At 40.5% G+C, this 23157-nt stretch overlaps 1 long non-coding RNA gene across 1 annotated transcript in view; it reads right to left on the bottom strand.

The window, feature by feature from the left end:
• Positions 1–23157, bottom strand: part of LOC133558815 (uncharacterized) — a 140064-nt gene that overhangs the window by 40550 nt on the left and 76357 nt on the right. The gene's annotated exons all lie outside the window — the stretch shown is intronic.

Genomic DNA, 23157 nt, shown 5'->3' on the forward strand with positions numbered 1-23157 from the left:
GGGATTTATCACTGCATTAGTGGACATATTGTTACCATTTCTCAGAAAAATTCATGTGTCCATGGCACACACACTGAAGGCTTGAACTGCACTACTGTGGCTACTTGTGTTTGTTTATTTCCAAGCATGGAGTACATCCAAATGTCAGCAGACTCCTCCAAGGCCTGCGTTTAAGATGTGACAGTGGCCCAAAAATACCTCTCACCATACACAGGTGGAGGAGTCCTAGATTTCGTTTCATAGAAAATAATCTGAATATATTCAGACAAACCCTTTTAGCTGATGCAGACAGCACTTTGTTTTCAGCGGGTGAGAAAAGTGCACACAAAGAGAGTAGTTTGGCTCTTCAGAGCTGCCTCTATCACTTCCAAATATAACGAAAAAAATTAAAAAAGAAACATCTTTGAAGTGGTTTTGTGTTGGAGACAACGGAGCAAAGGTGTGCTTTTGTGTTTCAGGCACAGGCTGGAGTGTCTTGAGTGTGTGCGTGTGTAAAAAAAATCCCAGATGTTTTGAAAAACATCTGTAGCCCAGGTAAATGGCATGCCGTCCTCTTGCACATGCCCGATGGCTTTCTCTTTCTTTTTACAGGGAGGAGTTCAGAGGGCCGGTTAGCACCGTTCACTGCAGACCCTGAGGCATCAGTTCAACACATGCAGCTTAAGTCACACACAAATACACACACAAAGGCTCACACACTCTAAAACTGTTGCACAAAGTTTATTTCAGCACTCATATGCAGCATCCACAAAACGACCTATGCTCTAGGCTTATTGATCAAGGTTAGTTCGATGTGAAATCGCTGCCTGTGCCATTTGGGACATATGCACCAGAGGTAGTTGCAATGTGTGTGTGTGTGTGTGTGTGTGTGTGTGTGTGTGTGTGTGTGTGTGTGTGTGTGTGTGTGTGTGTGTGTGTGTGTGTGTGTGTGTGTGTGCGTGCGTGCGTGTGTGTGTGTGTGCATGCATATCAAAAAGAAAATGGATATATGGGAACTTGGTGAAGGCAATCGTGAGGAATTTTGTAGTTAAATCTGTTTCTGGTTGTTTTTGTTCTTATTATTACAATATTTAGACAATAAACACCACCCCATGCTTCTATGAAGTGCAAAATTAGTCATAAATAATAAATATTATTAGGCAGAATGGTAAGTAAATACCTTAATGCAGTGGTTCTCAAATGGGGGTACGCATACCCCTGGGGGTACTCGAAGGTATGCCAAGGGGTGGATAAGATATTTTTGTAAATATTCTAAAAATAGCAACAATTCAAAAATCCTTTATGAATATGTGTATTGAATAATACTTCATCAAAATATGAATGCAAGTTCATTAACTGAGAAATGCAACAATGCAATATTCAGTGTTGACAGAAATATTTTTTTGTGGATATGTTCCATAAATATTGATGTTAAAGATTTCTTTTTTTGTAAAGTAATGTTTAGAATTAAGTTCATGAATCCAGATAGATCCCTTTTACAATCCCCAAAGAGGGCACTTTAAGTTGATGATTACTTCTATGTGTAGAAATCTTTATTTATAATTGAATCACTTGGTTTTTTTTCAATAAGTTTTTAGTTATTTTATATCTTTTTTTCCAAATAGTTCAAGAAAGACCACTACAAATGAGCAATATTGTGCACTGTTATATAATTTAATAAATCAGAAACTGATAACATAGTGTTGTATTTTACTTCTTTATCTCTTTTCCTCAACTAAAAATGCTTTGTTCTGATTAGGGGGTACTTGAATTAAAACATTTTCACAGGGGGTACATCACTGAAAAAAGGTTGAGAACCACTACTTTAATGTATGGTTTTATTTCTGTCAATTGTTTGGAAGGTTATCGGTGATAGTCATGCAAACTATCTTTTTACTAAATGCAACCAAAATGATACTACTTGCAATAGAGGTTAAGGATGGGTAACAAATTTGGTACTTTCATAGGTACAGACCAAATTGAATCGCTACTACAGGGTACCAATTCATGTAAAATCAAACAGTAACACTTTTTTCATCCTTGGGTTGACATGGCACTGACTCAAACACTTTGCGGGCAAACAGGCATATTCATAGCTGACTGCCTCAAAGTAATGTTGCAATTTTCCAAGCCATCAAAGCAAGCATACCTGATTAAAAGTGCTCCAAAGTAAGGCTACATCAGCTTGACGCTAAGTCGAATTGGATATGCTATATACAAGCTGCTGATTAGTACTGTAGATTTCACGTTGAGATTTCAACACACTCAAATTTACTAGTCAAAACTATAAATATGAAGCATGTTTCAAGGAAACGGCAGGAGTCCACCTCACCTTTACTTACAGGCAAACACTTTTGAGTTCAACAATCGGGCACATCCAACTTAATGGCAATGACGACTTCATGACTACAGCAACACACCTATGACAAACTAAAATGAATGCATACTTGCAAACAAAACTGTGAAAGAAAATTTTATTAAACTTGAACAGCACATACCATGAATTGATTAACGTGGACCCCGACTTAAACAAGTTGAAAAACTTATTCGGGTGTTACCATTTAGTACTCAATTGTACGGAATATGTACTGAACTGTGAAATCCACTAATAAAAGTATCAATCAATCAAAAAAAAAACAGTTATTATCTTCAGCTTGTTAAATTGTTAGATAAAATCAATGAGATGTTCTTAAACAAGTTAACATTTGTTACTATAAAAAACACTCACAAAGAACCAACAATTGGTACTGTAAAGTACTGGTATTTATTCCCAGGTACAGGGACTTGGTACCTATCCCTGCAGTACTAGCAGCAAAGCCACTCAAACACAAATACAAATAGATGGTGTAGGGCAGTGGTTACCAACCTTCTCAAACACATAAATGCCATTAGCCTGCTTGCTATAAGTCTTTTTCTTATTTTTTGTCCCCCACATTTTGGTGCGATTCTTTTCTTCTGACCTTGAAGATTCTGAGTGTGAGCTCAAAAAACTACAAAGTCTGTTTCCATATGAGTTGGGAAATTATATTGGATGTAAATACAAACGGAATAAAATGATTAGAAGCAAATCATTTTCAACCCATATTCAGTTGAATATGCTACGAAGACAACATATTTGATGTTCAAACTGATAAACATTATTATTTATTTTTTTTATAATTATTAACTTTAGAATTTGATGCAAGCAACACGTGACAAAGAAGTTGGGAAAGGTGACAATAAATACTGATAAAGTTGAGGAATGCTCATCAAACACTTATTTGGAACATCCCACAGGTGAGCAGGCTAATTGGGAACAGGTGGGTGCCATGATTGGCTATGAAAACAGCTTCCCAAAAAAGGCTCAGTCTTTCACAAGAAAGGATGGGGCGATGTACACCCCTTTGTCCACAACTGCGTGAGCAAATAGTCAAACAGTTGAAGAACAACGTTTCTCAAAGTGCAATTGCAAGAAATTTAGGGATTTCAACATCTACGCTCCATAATATCATCAGAAGGTTCAGAGAATCTGGAGAAATCGCTCCACATAAGCGGCATGGCCGGAAACCAACATTGAATGACCGTGACCTTCAATCCCTCAGACAGCACTGTATCAAAAACCGACATCAATCTCTAAAGGATATCACCACACGGGCTCAGGAACACTTCAGAAATCCACTGTCACTAAATACAGTTTGTCCCTATAACTGTAAGTGCAGGTTAAAGCTCTACTATGCAAAGCGAAAGCCATTTATCAACAACATAAAGAAACGCTGCTGGCTTCTCTGGGCTCAAGATCATCTAAGATGAACTGATGCAAAGTGGAAAGGTGTTCTGCTGTCTGACGAGTCCACATTTCAAATTCTTTTTGGAAATACTCGACATCGTATCATCCAGACCAAAGGGGAAGCGAACCATCCAGACTGTTATCGACGCAAAGTTCAAAAGCCAGCATCTGTGATGGTATGGGGATGCATTAGTGGCCAAGGCATGGGTAACTTACACATCTGTGAAGGCACCATTATTGCTGAAAGGTACATACAGATTTTGAAACATGTGCTGCCATCTAAGCGCTGTATTTTTCATGACAGCTCCTGCTTATTTCAGCAAGACAATGCCAAGCCACATTCAGCACGTGTTACAACAGCGTGGCTTCGTAAAAAAAGAGTGTGGGTACTTTTCTAGACCGCCAGCAGTCCAGACCTGTCCCCCATCAAAAATGTGTGGCACATTATGAAGCGTAAAATACAACAGCGGAGACCCCGGACTGTTGTTTATGTAGACTGAAGCTCTACATAAAACAAGAATGGGAAGGAATTCCACTTTCAAAGCTTCAAGAATTAGTTTCCTCAGTTCCCAAACGTTTAAAAGAAAAGGTGATGTAACAAAGAGGTGAACATGCTCTTTCCCAACTACTTTGGAGCGTGTTGCAGCCATGAAATTTTAAGTTAATTAATATTTGCAAAAAAAAATAATTACTTTATGAGTTTGAACATCAAATATGTTGTCTTTTTAGTGCATTCAACTGAATTCGGGTTGAAAATGAATTGCAATGCATTGTATTCCGTTTATATTTACATCTAACAGAATTTCCCAACTCATGGAAACAGGGTTTGTACTTTCTGTTCTCTGATTTGGATTGTGTACCTGCCTATCTTGGTTTCACTTTCAAATCTGCTTTTAATTCTCTTAAGTCCTTACTCCGCTGTCCCTGCCGTCCTTGTTTGCTCCCGTTGATTCCTCTTAGTCTGCCCACCAAGAGGCTCCCATTAAGTTCTCTGGCCGTCCACTGACTTCTCTCGAGGGGTTCACCCTCTATTTGTGGTTGGTCAAGTGACTTTTTATGTTGGACCTAGGTCTCTCTCCACCCATCTTGTTTTTTTTTTTGTTTTGCCATTTTTTCTTGGACTCTAGGATGTCTGGAATCCGTCCCCAGGGGGTAAGGTACTGTCATGATCTGTTTTTATTGTCCTGTGTTTTGTTCCATATGTACTCAATTGAGTCCTGAGATTCACCTGCACTTACCCAGACCATAATTTTCTCCATTCGCTTCTCTCCCAACTCTTGCGCAAAGTCCGCGTGCATTGAGTTGTTTACTTAGTTTGTGTTTATCTAATTCTCATTTTGTTGTCTGGTCTTCGTCTGTTTGGCATATTTCCTTTTTGGTGTGTATTCATGTTCATGGCTCTTCTCTTTGTTTTTGTCATGACGTGGACTTTGGTGTGCTTTGTTTTTCCGAGGTGCAAAGCGATTGGAACGGACATGGCGTGAAAGTAAGGACATATTTTAATTAATAACTCAAAAAAAGGTACAAACGAAAGGCGCTCACAGAGGAGGTACAAAAACTTGGCTCTGACAACAACAACTTGCACAATGGCAGAACTATGAAAAACCCAAAACGAAAACACTTACTGTGACCGAGAAAGAGCATGGATCATCGGCATGGATAACATGGGTGTGTAGGAGGTGATGTCGCCAGGCTGACTGCCTGGCAACTACAGGCTTAAATAGTGCTGTGGTGCTTGAAAACAGGTGCGTGAGTTCAAATGAATCAAGTGCGTGAGTCGTGAGGACAGGTGAACTGATTGGTCGGCATGGAAACAAAACAATGGAGTGAAAAAACAGGAACTAATGGAGTCTTGAAGTTATCTAACACTACTAAACAAAACATGATCACAAAGACATGACAGTTTTGAGTAACTTTGTCAATTAAAAAAAATCTGTTTTTGTATTTTGGGATCCTACTCCAGTCTTTTGAAATACATTATATTGAAGCAGAAATTCAATGTTGCTTCTACTTTGTCTTTATTGCAACTTGGTCCACCTCACCTTGCCACCAAACGAGTCACAGACCGCAGATGGCACCTGTGCCGCACTACCCCTGCTGTAGAGGTCAGCTCTTGTAGCCTCTATAGTCTTAGTAGTCTATTAGTTTACCCTCTGTTCACGTATAGGGATGCCAGTCACATGGTGGTGGTACGTCAACACCGGCATAAACTCCGGGTTTCGGGAACTGAGCTCGTGGTGGGTGCCGGTGTTGACACCGCCGGGATGCATCACTGCAGAGCAGCAAATGTTTTCAGGGAGAAGAGGGAACTGATGTGATAATTTATTTTTCCTTATATTTTTGAGATCTACCTGTCAAGTCCAATTGATCTACTGGTCGATCATGATTGATGGGTTGGCGACCCTTGGTGTAGACTGTCGATGTAAACAAGTTCTGCACTAAACACTTCACACTGTTCATCACTGACCATCCTGTTAAAAAGAACAATAAGGATTATTTAAAATGGCAGTCAGAGAGAACACAAACAGTCTCTAGTCCGACAAGCGAAACTTTTGAAGGTATTTTGAAACAGCTTAAATTATGCACAAAGCATTTTTTTTTCAACGAGAGGTGAAATACAACCTCAGGGATTGTTTTTGTTTATTTGAAACATCTGCCCACGCAACAGTAAAAGTTTTTGCATATCAATATGCCATTGTGTCTTTTACCAGTTATTCATTTCATTCATAGTCATGGAGTGTATTTGTTCATTTTTACACAATGTTTCAGTATTTTACTGATGTACTAAATCTTTTGTTGTTTGATATGCTAGTCATTCATTATTACACAACATCTGAGGTAAAACAAAACTTACATGAAAATTCAAAGACCCACATCACACAACTTCATGCATACACATGAATGGCATATTTGTTTGTGGCTTGTTATAAAGCTTCTATTTATGTACATGTGTCCATTACAAATTATATTATTTTGTATATGTATTATTGTGAATCTTTCCTAGCTGATATCCATCCATCCATCCATTTTCTTATGTACCTATGTAATGAGGATGTGCATTATTAAGTAACTCCATTACGTCAGGTAAACTGGTCCAATAAAAAAAGAAAAAAACTCATTTAAAATGAGGATAAATGCGGCACTCTTGAAATAGACAATCAAATTTTGTTGCATACGTAGATCTCTGTTCAGTGTTTAGATTCGTAAAAGTGAAGCAAGCTAAAATAGCGTCACTGCTAAATACTTTACGGCATCGAGATCAGGCAAAGAAATACATAGGATACATACATACATTGTTTTAAGGTTTTATAGACCAACAGTAAGTCCATTTAGACCCAGATAGAGAGGGTTTTTTCCTAATTAACCAGATAAACGGGAAGGTGGCTGAATGGACACCACTTTGAGTCAGGTATCATTGAGATTGAGTTATTTCTACATATTTTTGGTTTGAGTTGGACAAAAAAATAAACTCCCAAAACTCCTAGCAGTTGTTTTCTTCATACAGCAATTAATATGTTTGCATGGACTAAAAAAAAAAAATCTACCGTAAATTCCAACCTATAGGCCACAACTTTTTTTTTACACTTTGAACCCCGCGGCTTATAAAACGGTGCAGCTAATTTATGGATTTTTCTTCGCTAACAACCACAATAAAACAGTTTTAAATAGGCAAAACAAGCAAATACAACTACAAGGTGTTTTATTATTTGTGCTATGCCCCATCTTTTGGACCAGTTTGCTCACTGCAGGTGCTGCAGTGTCCTTCCATTTAGTGCTTTCAAACTAGAAGTCTTCTAGCAGTCCATAGTGTTTCTACTTGTATGGAATCTTCATTTATCACTCCAAACAACTTTTGTAAGTTTTACGCGATAACTAAATCTGTTTATACTTACTAAACCAAGTGGGATATCTGTAGTAGTGTTTTCAAGTACATTTGTATGTGCTATCGTGATGTAATGATACTGGAGTAATTTGCGTGAGCTATTTTGCAAACACATTTACGAGTTGTGTTATTATTATTAACTTACAATGGTTGGAATTGGGGGTTAAATCACCAAAAATGATTCCCGGGCGCGGCCACCGCTGCTGCCCACTGCTCACCTCGCCTCCCAGGGTTTGATCAAGGGTGATGGGTCTAATGCAGAGAATAATTTCGCCACACCTAGTGTGTGTGACAATCATTGGCACTTTAACTTTAACTTTTTAATTATTTTTGTTTTGTTTCAGTTTCACAAATTCTTCATTAAATTCCCCAAGACGTCACCGTGGAGTTATTGAGTCTGTTTAGCTGATTACACAGGTAGCTTACGCAGCTAGTGGGTCCACGTGGATGACGTTTGTTTTGTTTTGTCAGCCGTTTTACTGGCGTATTACAGGCACCGTTTTGAAACAATTAAGGTATGTAAATAAAATATTTATAGAATTATTGTGTGTAAATAATTATTTCCACAACGTATATACATGTGGCTTATAGTCGGGCGAGGCTAATATATAGACATTTTTTTAAAATAATATTTAATGGGTGAGGCTTATATCCTGGTGTGCTCTATAGTCCGGAAAATACGGTAATTATTACATTCATCCATTCATTTTCTACCACTTGTCCCTTTTGGTGAATTTTGTTAAAACCAGCGTTTCATAACATATGTAAACACTTTAATCAGATTGTGGTTAACTGATTAACATACGTAGATTATGAAATTTCAACAGTTCCCTTGCTAGTATACACATCCATCGATTTATCATGTAGCAGACAATCTATAAGAAGGATCACGGCGCCATTCTGAAAAACATTAAATTAACAGGAGAAGATAAGCTGGACTGAGGTGGACAGTTTCCACCAAGAGAAGGTAGAGACAAATACCGTACGCCCAAACAAGTGGATACAATGAAAATTTACCATGATATTCTCAAAAAAGCATTGATGGGCAGTAACAACCTCAATGTAGCTAAGCTACATAGCTTATCTATATTTTCCAGTAGGTTGGTAGTAGCTTAGCTACTTTTTAACAAGTATCTTTTGCTGTAGCAAAGATATAAGCGCTTTGAGTCACTTGAGAAAAGCGCTATATAAATATAATATACTTCACATATAATAACAGTGGAATATATATATATATATATATATATATATATATATATATATATTTTTTTTTTTTTTTTAAATTGGTCCCCATGTCTGAATGTGAGTGTGAATGTTGTCTGTCTGATGAGGTGGGGACATGTCCTGGGTGTACCCCGCCTTCCGCCCAGTGCAATGATAATCATGTATTCATTATTGGTTACCAGTACGACTGTCCAAAGACAGCAATTGAAACTACCAGTTAAAGCAAACTTTCCAGTTGAATAAAATGCATGAAAGAGAAACACCGGAGAATCTTACAGTAAAAAGAGCAGTGGAGTTCTACTGTGAAAAGCTGTGACTATGGCAAATGGAAAAAACAATATTGATTTGGATTTTATACAGTCACAAAAAGCTTAGCTTAGCTTAGCTATCTAAACTATATTATCTAAGCCAGTGGTTCTCAACTTTTTTTCAGTGATGTACCCCCTGTGAAATTTTACTTAATTAAAGCACCCCCTAATCAGAGCAAAGCATTTTTGGTTGAAAAAAAAGAGATAAAAAAGTAAAATACAGCACTATATCATCAGTTTTTGATTTATTAAATTGTATAACAGTGCAAAATATTGCTCATTTGTAGCGGTCTTTCTTGAACTATTTGGGGAAAAAGATATAAAAAAAAACAACTAAAAAACTTCAATTATAAATAAAGATGTCTACACATAGAAGTAATCATCAACTTAAAGTGCCCTCTTTGGGGATTGTAATAGAGATCCATCTGGATTCATGAACTTAATTCTAAACATGTCTTCACAAAAAAAGAAATATTTAACATCAATATTTATGGAACATGTCCACAAACAACAAACAACACTGAATATTGCATTTTTGTATTTTTTTTTCACAGTTTATGAACTTGCTTTCATATTTGAAGTACTATTCAATAAATATATTTATAAAGGATTTTTGAATTGCTGCTATTTTCTAGAATATTTTTTAAAAAATCTCACATACCCCTTGGTATACCTTCAAGTACCCCCAGGGGTACGCGTACCCCCATTTGAGAAACACTGATCTCAGCTATATAAAAAATTAATTTTATTTCTATTTTGCGAGCTTCGAATAACGGGGTTTTTGATTGAAACTTTTATTAGTAGATTGTACAGTTCATTACATGTTCCGTACAATTGACCACTAAATGGTAACACCCGAATGCCTTTTTTAACTTATTTATGTCGGGGTACACGTTACTCAATCCATGGTAAAAGGGGGCATGTTTTGATATACTTTTTCATTAAAATAAAAAAAATTATATAAATAAATGTATATCTAAAGACAAAAACTTAGGTGAGTAAGTATACTTTTTTCATTAAATTCCGAATTTTTGCTCTTTTTTTTTACATTTTTGGTGTTGTTTTTTTCCCCATTTTGTCCTCATAAAAGCCTTTAATAATTATTAGTTTTAACATTTGTATTATTTTACTAATTTCCTTTTTAATGGTTTGAAACACCATTGTTTTGTACTTTGTTTAATTGTGTCCTGTTTTTTCTGTTGTATTGGCTACATTGTTATTCATGCCATTACCTCAATATACTTTAGAGTTTAAAATAAATATTTAACTCTGTATTGTATTTTTTTATGCTATGAGATACTTTATTATTTAAAATACACAACTTTTTTTAAATTTAGCTGACACGTTAGGTATATTTGCACAAAGTATCAGTATTGGCTGGTTATTGTCAATAACAGCCTGAATATAACTCGTCCTTGGAATCGGGAAAAAAATGGGTGCAATTGCACGTCGTTATGATTCAATGCTTTAATAAGAAAATCAAACAGATTATGTAAGTAGAGAGTCAAGGCATTAATGTAACTAATAAACATACACCTGGGGATAGGTTGGCAACACTAAATTGGCCCTAGTGTGTGAATGTTGTCTGTCTATCTGTGTCGGCCCTGCGATGAGGTGGCGATTTGTCCAGGGCGTACCCCGCCTTCCACCCGATTGTACCTGAGATAGGCTCCAGCACCCTGCGCGACCCCAAATTCACAAGCGGTAGAAAATGGATGGATGTATGCAAAAAAAGCAGCGTATAATTGAGTAAAATGCCTTTTTGAATAATACAATAAAAATTTATTTCATTTTTGGCGTTTTAATTTTATATTTTATTACAGCCTGGTTTATGAGAAAATATTTACAATATTTTACACGATTAACTTGTGTCTGTTGTATGTATTTGCAGCTCAAAATACAGAATGTCTTTGTATTTTTTTGTATTTATTTCTGAAAATGATTGATTTTGTGTAGCTCTTGTTAATAAAAAGGAGATAGAGATCCATTACAAGTACCCATTTAACACAATTAACCTCCCATATTTATTAAGCATTGCTTTCTGTTAATTTGTGCTCGGCCTGATTTGCAACCATATTTTGCTAAAAAAGGAAGAGCATTTCAGTTACAGTGCTTAATTGTAGGGTACAAGTTATGAATTTTACACAAGAATGTATGAAAATTGATCTGGGGTGATACCTAAAGATAAAATATGAACACTGCAATCAATATAAGATCCTTTTCGGTTTTAGCCAAGCTCTGTTTTCATCAACCTCAACCTGTGAAGAAGTACAAACCCCGTTTCCCTATTAGTTGGGAAATTGTGTTAGATGTAAATATAAACGGAATACCAAAATACAATGATTTGCAAATAATTTTCAACCCATATTGTTCAAACTGATAAACATTTTTTTTTTTGCAAATAATCATTAACTTTAGAATTTCATGCCAGCAACACGTGACAAAGAAGTTGGGAAAGATGGCAATAAATACTAATTAAGTTGAGGAATGCTCATCAATTACTCATTTGGAACATCCCACAGGTGTACAGGCTAATTGGGAACAGGTGGGTGCCATGATTGGGTATAAAAGCAGCTTCCATGAAATGCTAAGTAATTCACAAACAAGGATGGGGCGAGGGTCACCAATTCGTAAGCAAATTGTCGAACAGTTTTAGAACATTTGTCAACGAGCTATTGCAAGGAATTTAGGGATTTTACCATCTACGGTCCGTAAAATCATCAAAAGGTTCAGAGAATCTGGAGAAATCACTGCATTTAAGCGATGATATTAAGGACTTTTGACCCCCCAGATGGTACTGCATCAAAAACCGACATCAGTGTGTAAAGGATATCACCGCATGGGCTCAGGAACACTTCATAAAACCACTGTCAGTAACTACAGTTGGTCGCTACATCTGTAAGTACAAGTTAAAACTGTACTATTCAAAGCAAAAGTCATTCATCAACAACACCAAGGAACGCCGCCGGCTTCGCTGGGCCCGAGCTCATCTAAGATGGACTGATGCCAAGTGGAAAGGTGTGCTTTGGTCTGACGAGTCCACATTTCAAATTAAATTTGGAAACTGCGGACATGGTGTCCTCCGGAACAAAGAGGAAAATAACCATCCGGATTGTTATAGGCGCAAAGTTCAAAAGCCAGCATCTGTGATGATATGGGGGTGTATTAGTGACCAAGGCATGGGTAACTTACACATCTGTGAAGGCACCATTAATGCTGAATTGTCCATACAGGTTTTGGAGCAACATATGTTGTCATCCAAGCAACGTTATCATAAACGCCCCTGCTTATTTCAGCAAGACAATGCCAAGCCACGTGTTACAACAGCGTGGTTTCGTAGTAAAAGAGTGCGGGTAATTTCCTGGCCCGCCTGCAGTCCAGACCTGTCTCCCATCGAAAATGCGTGGCGCATTATGAAGCGTAAAATACGACAGCTGAGACCCCGGACTGTTGAACGAGTAAAGCTTTGCATAAATCAAGAATGGGAAAGAATTCCACTTTCAAAGCTTCAACAATTAGTTTCCTCAGATCCCAAACATTTATTGAGTGTTGTTAAAAGAAAAGGTGATGTAACACAGTGGTGAACATGCCCTTTCCCAACTACTTTGGCACGTGTTGCAGCCATGAAATTCTAAGTTAATTATTATTTGCCCCCAAAAAATAAAGTTTATGAGTTTGAACATCAAATATGTTGTCTTTGTAGTGCATTCAACTGAATATGGGTTGAAAAGGATTTGCAAATCATTGTATTCCGTTTATATTTACATCTAACACAATTTACCATCTCATATGGAAACTGGGTTTGTACTATCCAGGGGAGATGCTTGATTTATGATCTAGGATAAACTCACAGCGAGCAAGGAAGCGAGGAAGCAACAGACCACTCGATGATGTAAACATAGGAACACACAGAAGTGATCACATCTCCGCTATACATAGTTTGTCTTTAGTAGCGCTTGTAATAACAATATCACTAATACTTGGTTAATATTTAAGTTATGAAATGTGAAATGAGTACTGTTGCCGCTTTTTGAATGGTTATTAATTGTATATTACGATTGAGCTCCCATTGGCTCCGCTGTTAGCGGACTTTTATTTATGTTTATTTTTAATGTTTGCAATGCATAAAAAAAAATCCATCTGTCATCATGTCTTTCATAATGATTTTGAACGATAGGCAACATTCCGGGAAAGTGCAGTTCCCTTTTAATTTCTATTCTTCAATCACATCCACATACTTTGATACCATTATGGTTGTCACATTGGTTTGCTGTTATTTCACCACTTGTTCTTTACTCTGTAATTAGGCTCCCTGATACATCAAGTGAACACAAAGAGCCACACACCTACACACAACCACATCATTGCATCTCTCGCTACTGCCCTCTGTATGGTGAATGTAATGGCAAGTGATCTGTTACTCATGCTTGCATACAGCTGACAAATTATACCGCTCTGATCAAGATCCCCACCTCAGTGTGATTAATGAAGTCATTGTATAACAGTATTCATGTTGCAAAAGGCCAATGAGTAAACCTTGCAGGCCAGTTCAAGAATGCTGTAGCATAAAAAAATATTACCCTGCAAAAATGTTTTTTGATTTGAAAAACTTTTATGCAAAGTTTATTTTTTTTAAAGTTTATAAAGGAACAGACACATTTAACATGAATACACCCAAAATATGTTTACCGAAATTTTGGGATTTTGAAAACATTGTGTTTTCACCAACAATATTAGTTGGAAAAACTTTAAAGGGCCCTAGATTTTGACCTATTGGTACCTGTTTCTGTGTATTTGGGTTATGAAAAAGTCCCGAAAAGTTAAAATCAAACCATGGAGTTATTGTAGAGATATTTCTAAAACAGTATTGCCTTCATTTCTAAATCCTTCAAACGAGCCATTTGGAATCTGCCCCAATAGTGATGTTTTTCCCAATTTTGACGTCAGTAGATACAGTATCTCCGTATTTGGTGGAAATTTACCCAAAGTGATTTACACGAGTCCGCTATTGTAGTCCAACACTATAGCCAACAAGCTCCTTCTTTTTTTGTATTCATATTATTGTGGTGCAGACTGGCTCGTACATGCACATGCATCCTTGGCTGTTGCTATTTCTAATAGAAATTAGTGTATAGTTGGAACTTGTATCTGTGAGTAGACTCGCTATGGAAGTGCTAAAAACTACCACAAAGATGTCGAAGTGGAGCCACATAAATAATACCGCCAGCTTCAAAACAATCTGTAAAGCATATTTTATGCAAAATGTTGACCAAAGAACAACCATTTACTTGTTATGTAGACTACAAAAAAGTGTTCTGAATGTTGAAAAAAAAAATCATGTTATGATCACTTTAAAATGTCTTCACTCTCAATACCAGGCCTGGGCAATTATTATGACTCGGGGGCCACATTTGGAGAAAAAAATGTGTCTGGGGGCTGGTATATCTATTTTTAGGAATACTAATACAAAACCCCACAATAATGTCTGATTGAATGCTAAAAACATTATGACAGACCGCCTTAAAAAACGTAATAGAATTTTAAATTTTTCTATGAACGATAAAACACTGAATATTGGCAAAATATGAATGCCACACCACCTTTCGATTGACATATTTTACAATCAAGTGAAACGCAACAAAAATGCAACAAACAGTGAAATATGAACGCAAAGGGTACACAATAAACCCACCTACAATCTGATATATCTGATATTTGCTGAATTCCCCCCCAGGGCTCAATAAAGTACTTTCTATTCTATTCTATTCTATTTTATATATCACTAAGCTTTAGAATTTTGTTGTGAAAATCTCGTTACGCTTCTCGCCCACACGGCTTGGTGCCTCATCTGAGGTGCTATGACATAGATCAATCAATCAATAAATCAATCAATCAATGTTTACTTATATAGCCATAAATTACTAGTGTCTCAAAGGGCTGCACAAACCCCAACACAAACCACTATGACATCCTCGGGGGTCCCTTTTTTTTTTTTTTTCTTTGTCATGAAAAAGGGACGTTTTTGTCTTGAAAAATTGAGGTTTTTGTGGTCGGTGCACTAATTGTAAGTGTATATTGTGTTTTTTATGTTGATTTAATAAAAAAAAAAAAAATTTAACTTTTTTTTAATGTATTTATTTATTTTTTTTAAATAGAAATTAATAAAAAATGATTCTGCGGCCTGGTACCAATCGGGCCCGGTGGTTGGGGACCACTGATCTATATGACACGTAATGGTGCTATTTGGTGAACAATTCGCATTTATTTAGTTTTAGACCTATTTTCAGGCCATTGTTTTGCATCCGGGCTTCACGGTGGAAGAGGGGTTAGTGCGTCTGCCTCACAATACGAAGGTCCTACAGTCCTGGGTTCAATCCCAGGCTCGGGAGATTTCTGTGTGGAGTTTGCATGTTCTCCCCGTGAATGCGTGGGCTTCCTCCTACTTCCAAAAAAAACATGCACCTGGGGATAGTTTGATTGGCAACACTAAATTAGTCCTAGTGTGTGAATGTGAGTGTGAATGTTGTCTGTCTATCTGTGTTGGCCCTGCGATGAGGTGGCGACTTGTCCAGGGTGTACCCCGCCCTCCGCCCGATTGTAGCTGAGATAGGCGCCAGCGCCCCACGCGACCCCACAAGGGAATAAGCGGTAGAAAATGGATGGATGTTTTGCATCCTTTCAAAACGGTTAGTTTTGAGAGGCTTAGTTGCTATGTCCTTGCCCTTATGTGGGCCTACCGAGGATGTCGTGGTGGTTTGTGCAGCCCTTTGAGACACTAGTGATTTAGGGCTATATAAGTAAACATTGATTGATTGATTGATACTGTATGTTTGGTAACGCATGCACACATTCGAGAGCTCTGTCTCCCATTCTTTCTTCATATTTAAAGTTAAAGTGACAAAACAATGATTGTCACACACACGCTAGGTGTGTTGAATTCTGCATTTGACCCACCACATTGATCACCCCCTGGGAAGTGAGGGGAGCAGTGGGCAGCAGCGGTGCCGCGCCCGAGAGTCATTTATGGTGATTTAACCCCCAATTCCAACCCTTGATGCTGAGTGCCAAGCAGGGAGGTAATGGGTCCCATTTTTTTATAAACTCTGGTATGACTCGGCAACCTACCGATCTCAGGGTGGACACTCTAACCACTAGGCCACAGAGTAGGTTCTGACAAGTTTCACTCATGTTGTTGTGATAAGCAATACATTCAATGATAGCTAACATTAGTAGATAAACTTTCCTAAATTGCTACAACCACACACAAAGGTAATATACATGTGAAATGTGCGGTTCAATGTGAATGACAGTCTCTCTCTTGGTCCACAATTGGAGTCTTGTAGGATTACGGTGATTTTCACTGCATTGAATTGTTGTTCATTATTCCCCTGTTGTTGTAACTGTGTGTGTGTGTGCATGGTGGCTGATTCTTGCACTCATAAAATGAACTTGCTTGAATTCTGACGCTCAAAAGTAGCATACTGGGTTACATCAGACGTATGATAACGGCATCGTAACGTACGTAAAAGTAATACATTTGATTAGTCGTTTCTAGAAAATGGTTAATGTTAATAACGTTGTTATTATGTAACAACGTTGTTCCTAATACTGGCTACATACGGGCAAAGTTTATGTCATGTTTCTGTCATTACGTGGGCGGGGTTTAGCCCTTAAACGTCGCAAAAATGGCCGTAACCAAAGTCATGACCTCAGTATTTTTTTAGGTGACAAAAAGAAGATGATATGACTGACAGCAAATATATTTTGTGTATGGCATTGTGTGCACTGCACATCACCATGTGGTAGATCATCCTTTCTCAATATACGATCTTTGGTCATGCACAGCCCGCTACAACTCAAGACATCGTAACGCAATTAAGTCCACTCTTTCTTTAAACATAATCCGATTAAAAATGTGCTGTCAACATAACGTTAGCAATAAATGATTATACTGACGTCTCTAATGTTGGTTTCACCTGAATGGAATTGAAGTGAAACGCTGTCGGTATTGTCACGCGTTCGGCGCACTTGTTGCGCGGAGTTGCCACTTCGTGGATGCACACACTACCAGTCAGCAGGATTGCAGGTAAGAATAAGTTTTAATATAATAAAACAAAAGAACACTGGTGCAAAAAAGGGGAAAAACAAAGCGCGTGCCAATGCACGGAAAGCTAATGCTAAAAACGTAGCAGGAAACAGAAAACATTAAACGACGTGCCACACGCACGTGAAGCTAAGGTGGAACTTAGCACAAAATAATCGAGGGCACAAGGATACAAAACGTGACGTGTTGCGAAAAGCAAGTAATGGACCGAGGACGAACTAAGGAACCAGGTGGGCTTAAATACACAAATAATTATTAGAAACAGGTGTGTGACAGGAGCCCGTGAGGAGGAACACAATACGTTGCCATGGTGACTAACACAAACAAGGAAGTGCTCAAACAAGGATCGGCAGAGTCCAGAAACGAAACATGAACAAAGACATAAATAGGGCAAAACCTATTAACGATCCGGGTCACGGATCGTGACACTACCCCCCCCCAAGGGGCAGATCCCATTTGCCCCAAAAACCCCAAAGTACAAAGAACCCCCCCACAACAAGACAGTCCAAAAGAGAAGGGAGGACGGAGGAAGGACCCGGTGGAGGGTTGGAAAGTCCCGTGTCCCGAATCCACCGAGGACACCACAGGCGGCGGCGGCGGGTGGGACGCCGCGGCCACAAAAGTCTAGGCGGGCGGGCCCACAGAGGCCACATCCGTGGCTGACGAGGGCCAGGGCGCGTCCTGCGGGGAGGACGCCCTGGGAAGGGCCACCACCGTAGCCGGCGTGGGGGTGAAAGCACCCGCTGAGGAGGACGCCCGGGGTACGGCCACACCCCTGGAGGTGGAAGCGCCCTGCGAGGAGGACGACCTGGGCACGGCCACACCCACATCCGACGCGGTTCCGGACCTGACGCTCGGCGTGGACCCGGGCGCCGACGTCGACTCGGGTGTCGTATTGGACGTCGACTTGGACGTCGTCTTGGACTCGGACGTCGGCTTGGACGTCGGCTTGGAGGCCGGCTTGGAGGCCGGCTTGGACTTTGACTCGGAGGCCGGCTTGGACTCGGACTCGGAGGCCGGCTTGGACTCGGACTCGGAGGCCGGCTTGGACTCGGACTCGGAGGCCGGCTTGGACTCGGACTCGGAGGCCGGCTTGGACTCGGACTCGGAGGCCGGCTTGGACTCGGACTCGGAGGCCGGCTTGGACTCGGACTCGGAGGCCGGCTTGGACTCGGACTCGGAGGCCGGCTTGGACTCGGACTCGGAGGCCGGCTTGCACCTGGACTCGGACTCTGAGGCCGGCTTGCACCTGGACTCGGACTCTGAGGCCGGCTTGCACCTGGACTCGGACTCGGAGGCCGGCTTGCACCTGGACTCGGACTCGGAGGCCGGCTTGCACCTGGACTCGGACTCGGAGGCCGGCTTGCACCTGGACTCGGACTCGGAGGCCGGCTTGCACCTGGACTCGGACTCGGAGGCCGGCTTGCACCTGGACTCGGACTCGGAGGCCGGCTTGCACCTGGACTCGGACTCGGAGGCCGGCTTGCACCTGGACTCGGACCCGGAGGCCGGCTTGCACCTGGACTCGGACTCGGAGGCCGGCTTGCACCTAGACTTTGAGGTCGAGTCCGGCGTGGTGCTGCCGTGGGAGGTTGGCGTGGTGCCGGCGTGGGAGGTTGGCGTGGTGCCGGTACTGGGATTAGCCTTAGCCGTGGACTTGGCGTTGGAGGTTGACGTGGTGCTGGCACTGGGGCAGGTGGCTTGTCTGTTGACGCGGGCGGAGCCAGCGGCAAGGCAGGCAGCAACCTCAATGGAAGGAGGTCCGCCTGTGCCACTGACACGCCATCAGCCTTGCCCCCCCCCTCAGGAAGCAGATTCCAGATGCCAGATGGAGTTGGTGGGGGGGGGGGGGGGGGGGGGGGGGGGGGGGGTTTGTGCGAGCTTGGAGGCAGTCGAGGGCGTGGGAGGGTGGGCGCTTGGAAGCCAGGGAGCTGGCCTTGTGCGTCGCACGCGTCCCTCAGGCAGATTTACAGCAGGTGCCGGGGAGGAAAAGCCACATGGAAAGCACCTGGCAGTCGCTGCTGAGGGGAAAGTCCTGCACTCCTTTTGTGCACGACCCTGCGCTGCGCCTGGTCGCTGCTGGAGTCCTCTCCTCCTGGGTGGTGTGACGTCACCGCGCGGCGTGCAGCGCGCTGAGGGGAATGTCGGGGTGGCTTGAGACTGGGAGCGAAAGCGTTCCTCCGCGTCCGCTATCCTCGCCATGAATAGCTCCCAGGCCACCACTGCTTCGGCTGGGAGATCCTCTCCCGGCAGCTCAATGTCGTCCTCGCTCTCCCATGGACAAGAGTCTGCTCGGAGCTCCCGGAAGATCTCCGATTTTTCCTGATCGGAGAGGAACACCTGTTCTTGCTGGGGCTGGAGGAGTGCGAAGTGGCTTTTGGCTCGGTCCATTCTGTCACTTGTTGCGCGGAGTTGCCACTTCGTGGATGCACACACTACCAGTCAGCAGGATTGCAGGTAAGAATATGTTTTAATATAATAAAACAAAAGAACACTGGTGCAAAAAAGGGGAAAAACAAAGCGCGTGCCAATGCACGGAAAGCTAATGCTAAAAACGTAGCAGGAAACAGAAAACATTAAACGACGTGCCACACGCACGTGAAGCTAAGGTGGAGCTTAGCACAAAATAATCGAGGGCACAAGGATACAAAACGTGACGTGTTGCGAAAAGCAAGTAATGGACCGAGGACGAACTAAGGAACCAGGTGGGCTTAAATACACAAATAATTATTAGAAACAGGTGTGTGACAGGAGCCCGTGAGGAGGAACACAATACGTTGCCATGGTGACTAACACAAACAAGGAAGTGCTCAAACAAGGATCGGCAGAGTCCAGAAACGAAACATGAACAAAGACATAAATAGGGCAAAACCATTAACGATCCGAGTCACGGATCGTGACAGGTATAACACTGTTGTCGTGTCAGTCATGTGTTGTTTTGTGTAAATAAGAATTATTGAATAACGAGGCGCTTCATATGAAATTTTACCCCAAACGTACACCTGGCCACGTCATGCCCTGTTACTGATTAGAACATGAGGACAGATTTCCTCTTACAACTCATGGTGCCTCTCGTAGTGCGCGTCACTAGTACTTGAAAATCAAAGTACAAGGTCTTGGGTTCGAACCCAGGTTAAAGATGTTAAGTTTTTAAACCTATGCATTAATGATGCTAAAATGGTTTATTACGCTAAACTTTATTATAGTAATTTTAAAAAGTGTATTGTTCATTGTGTTGTTCAATGTAATATTATTTATATTGTGCTGGGAAACCCATGATTTCGGGCTTTCAAAGCTCCTCTTGGACCACCAATTTTGGCTGCAAGCAGCCCATTTACGTAGTTGTATATCCACATGTATGCTCCTAAGTGAGCACCACAATTATTTGGAATAAAACAATCCAAACTTTGCGTTTCCCAAACTCATCGAATTTACCTTTTGGGAATTACAGCCATTTTATGCAAAGTGCCTTAATTTTCGGAATCTTAACACTATTTGGAATTCTGTCATAGTTATAAAATAACCATCATTTTGAGTACATTTGGATATAAGTAGTTATTTTTCCTGTGAAAGTGCCATGGACGTGCACTGTTTAAGAATTATTTTTAAATCTCACAAATTTAAGACAATTTTCACAAAACACATTGGTGAATTAGGTCCAGTCATTTTAGCCAAACTGTAAACCATCCATTGCAGAGCAACAAGGACTTGTCAAAGAAAATAATGTTTTTTGAGATTCAAAAAGAAAGAAGTGGACCACTGACAGAAAAATAAATAAAGTTTATACATGTATACATGATGTAGGCAGCACGGTGGAAGAGAGGCGTTAGAGCGTCTGCCTCACAATACAAAGATCCTGAGTAGTCCTGGGTTCAATCCCGGGCTTGGGATCTTACTGTGTGGAGATTGCATGTTCTCTGCGTGGGTTTCCTCCGGGTGCTCCAGCTTCCTCACACTTCCAAAAAATGCACCTGGGGATAGGTTGATTGGAAACACTAAATTGGCCCTAGTGTGTGAATGTTGTCTGTCAATCTGGGTTGGCCCTGCGATGAGGTGGCGACTTGTCCAGGGTGTACACCGCCTTCCGCCCGATTGTAGCTGAGATAGGCACCAGCGCCCCCCGCCACCCCAAAGGGAATAAGCGGTAGAAAATGGATGGATGGATGGATGGATACATGATGTATATTTAGGCACATTCATAATAACATTTAATATTTATGTATTTTGATCCTTTAAATCATACGCAACACATTCATTTCAAAAATGCATCACATTGTTTGCAACATCACTGATTATTACTCACTGCAGGCTTCATGAGAGCTAACAAACATAACCTCACTTACTGTACAAGGTCTGCTGTCATTAGGATCCACAAATTTAAGACCATTTTCACAAAACACATTGGTGAATTAGGTCTATTCATTTCAGCCAAACTGTAAACCATCCCTTTCAGAGCAACAAGGACTTGTCAAAGAATACTTACTGCTATTTTTTGAGAAGCAAAAAGTGGAGAAAGAAATGGGCCACTGACAGAAAAAAAGGAAAGTTATAGAGGAGCAGAAGTGAGGGTGAAGGGGGACCTTGCTAATTCAGAACACAAGACTTCATATTGTGCCAAGTCTGCTGCTTGCATCGAACCTCCAACTTCCATTTAGTCCAACCCTTCTTTCTCAAAGGACCAAGAGAAGGCTGCATAAACAACTTGCTGCGAGGTTTACACTTGAGCCAGGTTGCTCATTTTGGAAACATAAAAAAGGCAATCCAAAAAAATCTGTTTTTCTCCCCTTTCTTCCCAGTCTCATCGCTCCTTAAGGAACGGCTTGGGGCTGGTACAGAGATTAGGGCGGCCGTGATACTGACAAGGCAGTTAAATCTGTGCTGGCTGAGAAACTTGGCAACAACAGCAAAAAGAGTCAGGTTGGAAAAAAGCAGGTTAGCTGCACCAAAATATTGTATTGAGGAGGCCGTTAAGTTCTGATTTAAGGCAGATGTTTTGTGGAATGTTTGATTCAAAGGGGACCAAACACTGTGCAAGCTTGCAGCTTCTGTTAGGTTCATGCTAAGAGGGCGCTGTGACCCGCCCTCTTCCCAGTTCAAACCTGACGCACACGCATATACAAAAACAACAAAACCACGGCGCAAGGGTGGTGTTTGGAGTGATTTATTGTCCCCATCATAGGCGCCGCTCTACATTTCTGCCAGTGGGTACTCGGACGGGCGATAAATCTGACGCTACTTTTCTGAGGCTATGTCTACACTAATCAGGATAACCCCTTAAACCAGGGGTAGGGAACCTATGGCTCTAGAGCCATGTGTGGCTCTTTTGATAACTGCATCTGGCTCTCAGACAAATCTTAGCTGAAATTACTTAACAGGATAAGTAATTTATCATTTCGCTTGTAATCGCAGTGTTAAAAATAACGTTCAAAATATAAAACATTCTCATGCATTTTAATCCACTTGTCTGTTTTGTACCGCAGCAGTTCAAGAAGTCCGATTAATGGTAAGATGTATTTGATTTATTATTGGTTAGCTTCAGAATAACAATGTTATTAAACAGAATAAGAGACTAATTAAACTCTAAAAATGTTGGTGTTACTTAAAAATGCACACATTTAGTTGTATTCAGTGTAAAAAAAATATTATATGGCTCTCACGGAAATAAATTTTAAAATATTTGGCTTTCATGGCTCTCTCAGCCAAAAAGGTTCCCGACCCTTGCCTTAAACAAATAATTTTTTAGCCTATGCCTGGCTTCAGCCACACTAAACTATCATTTAAGGGCCCCATCCACGAACAATTTTTTTACAAGGGGAAGTGTGTCTTGTATTTCTTCAATCTCCGGCACTTAGCGTTGTATGGACTAATAAAGCTTCGGAACTAACCACTGGAA

The sequence above is a fragment of the Nerophis ophidion genome, linkage group LG09, assembly GCF_033978795.1.
Source record: "Nerophis ophidion isolate RoL-2023_Sa linkage group LG09, RoL_Noph_v1.0, whole genome shotgun sequence".
Classification (NCBI taxonomy): Eukaryota; Metazoa; Chordata; class Actinopteri; order Syngnathiformes; family Syngnathidae; genus Nerophis; species Nerophis ophidion.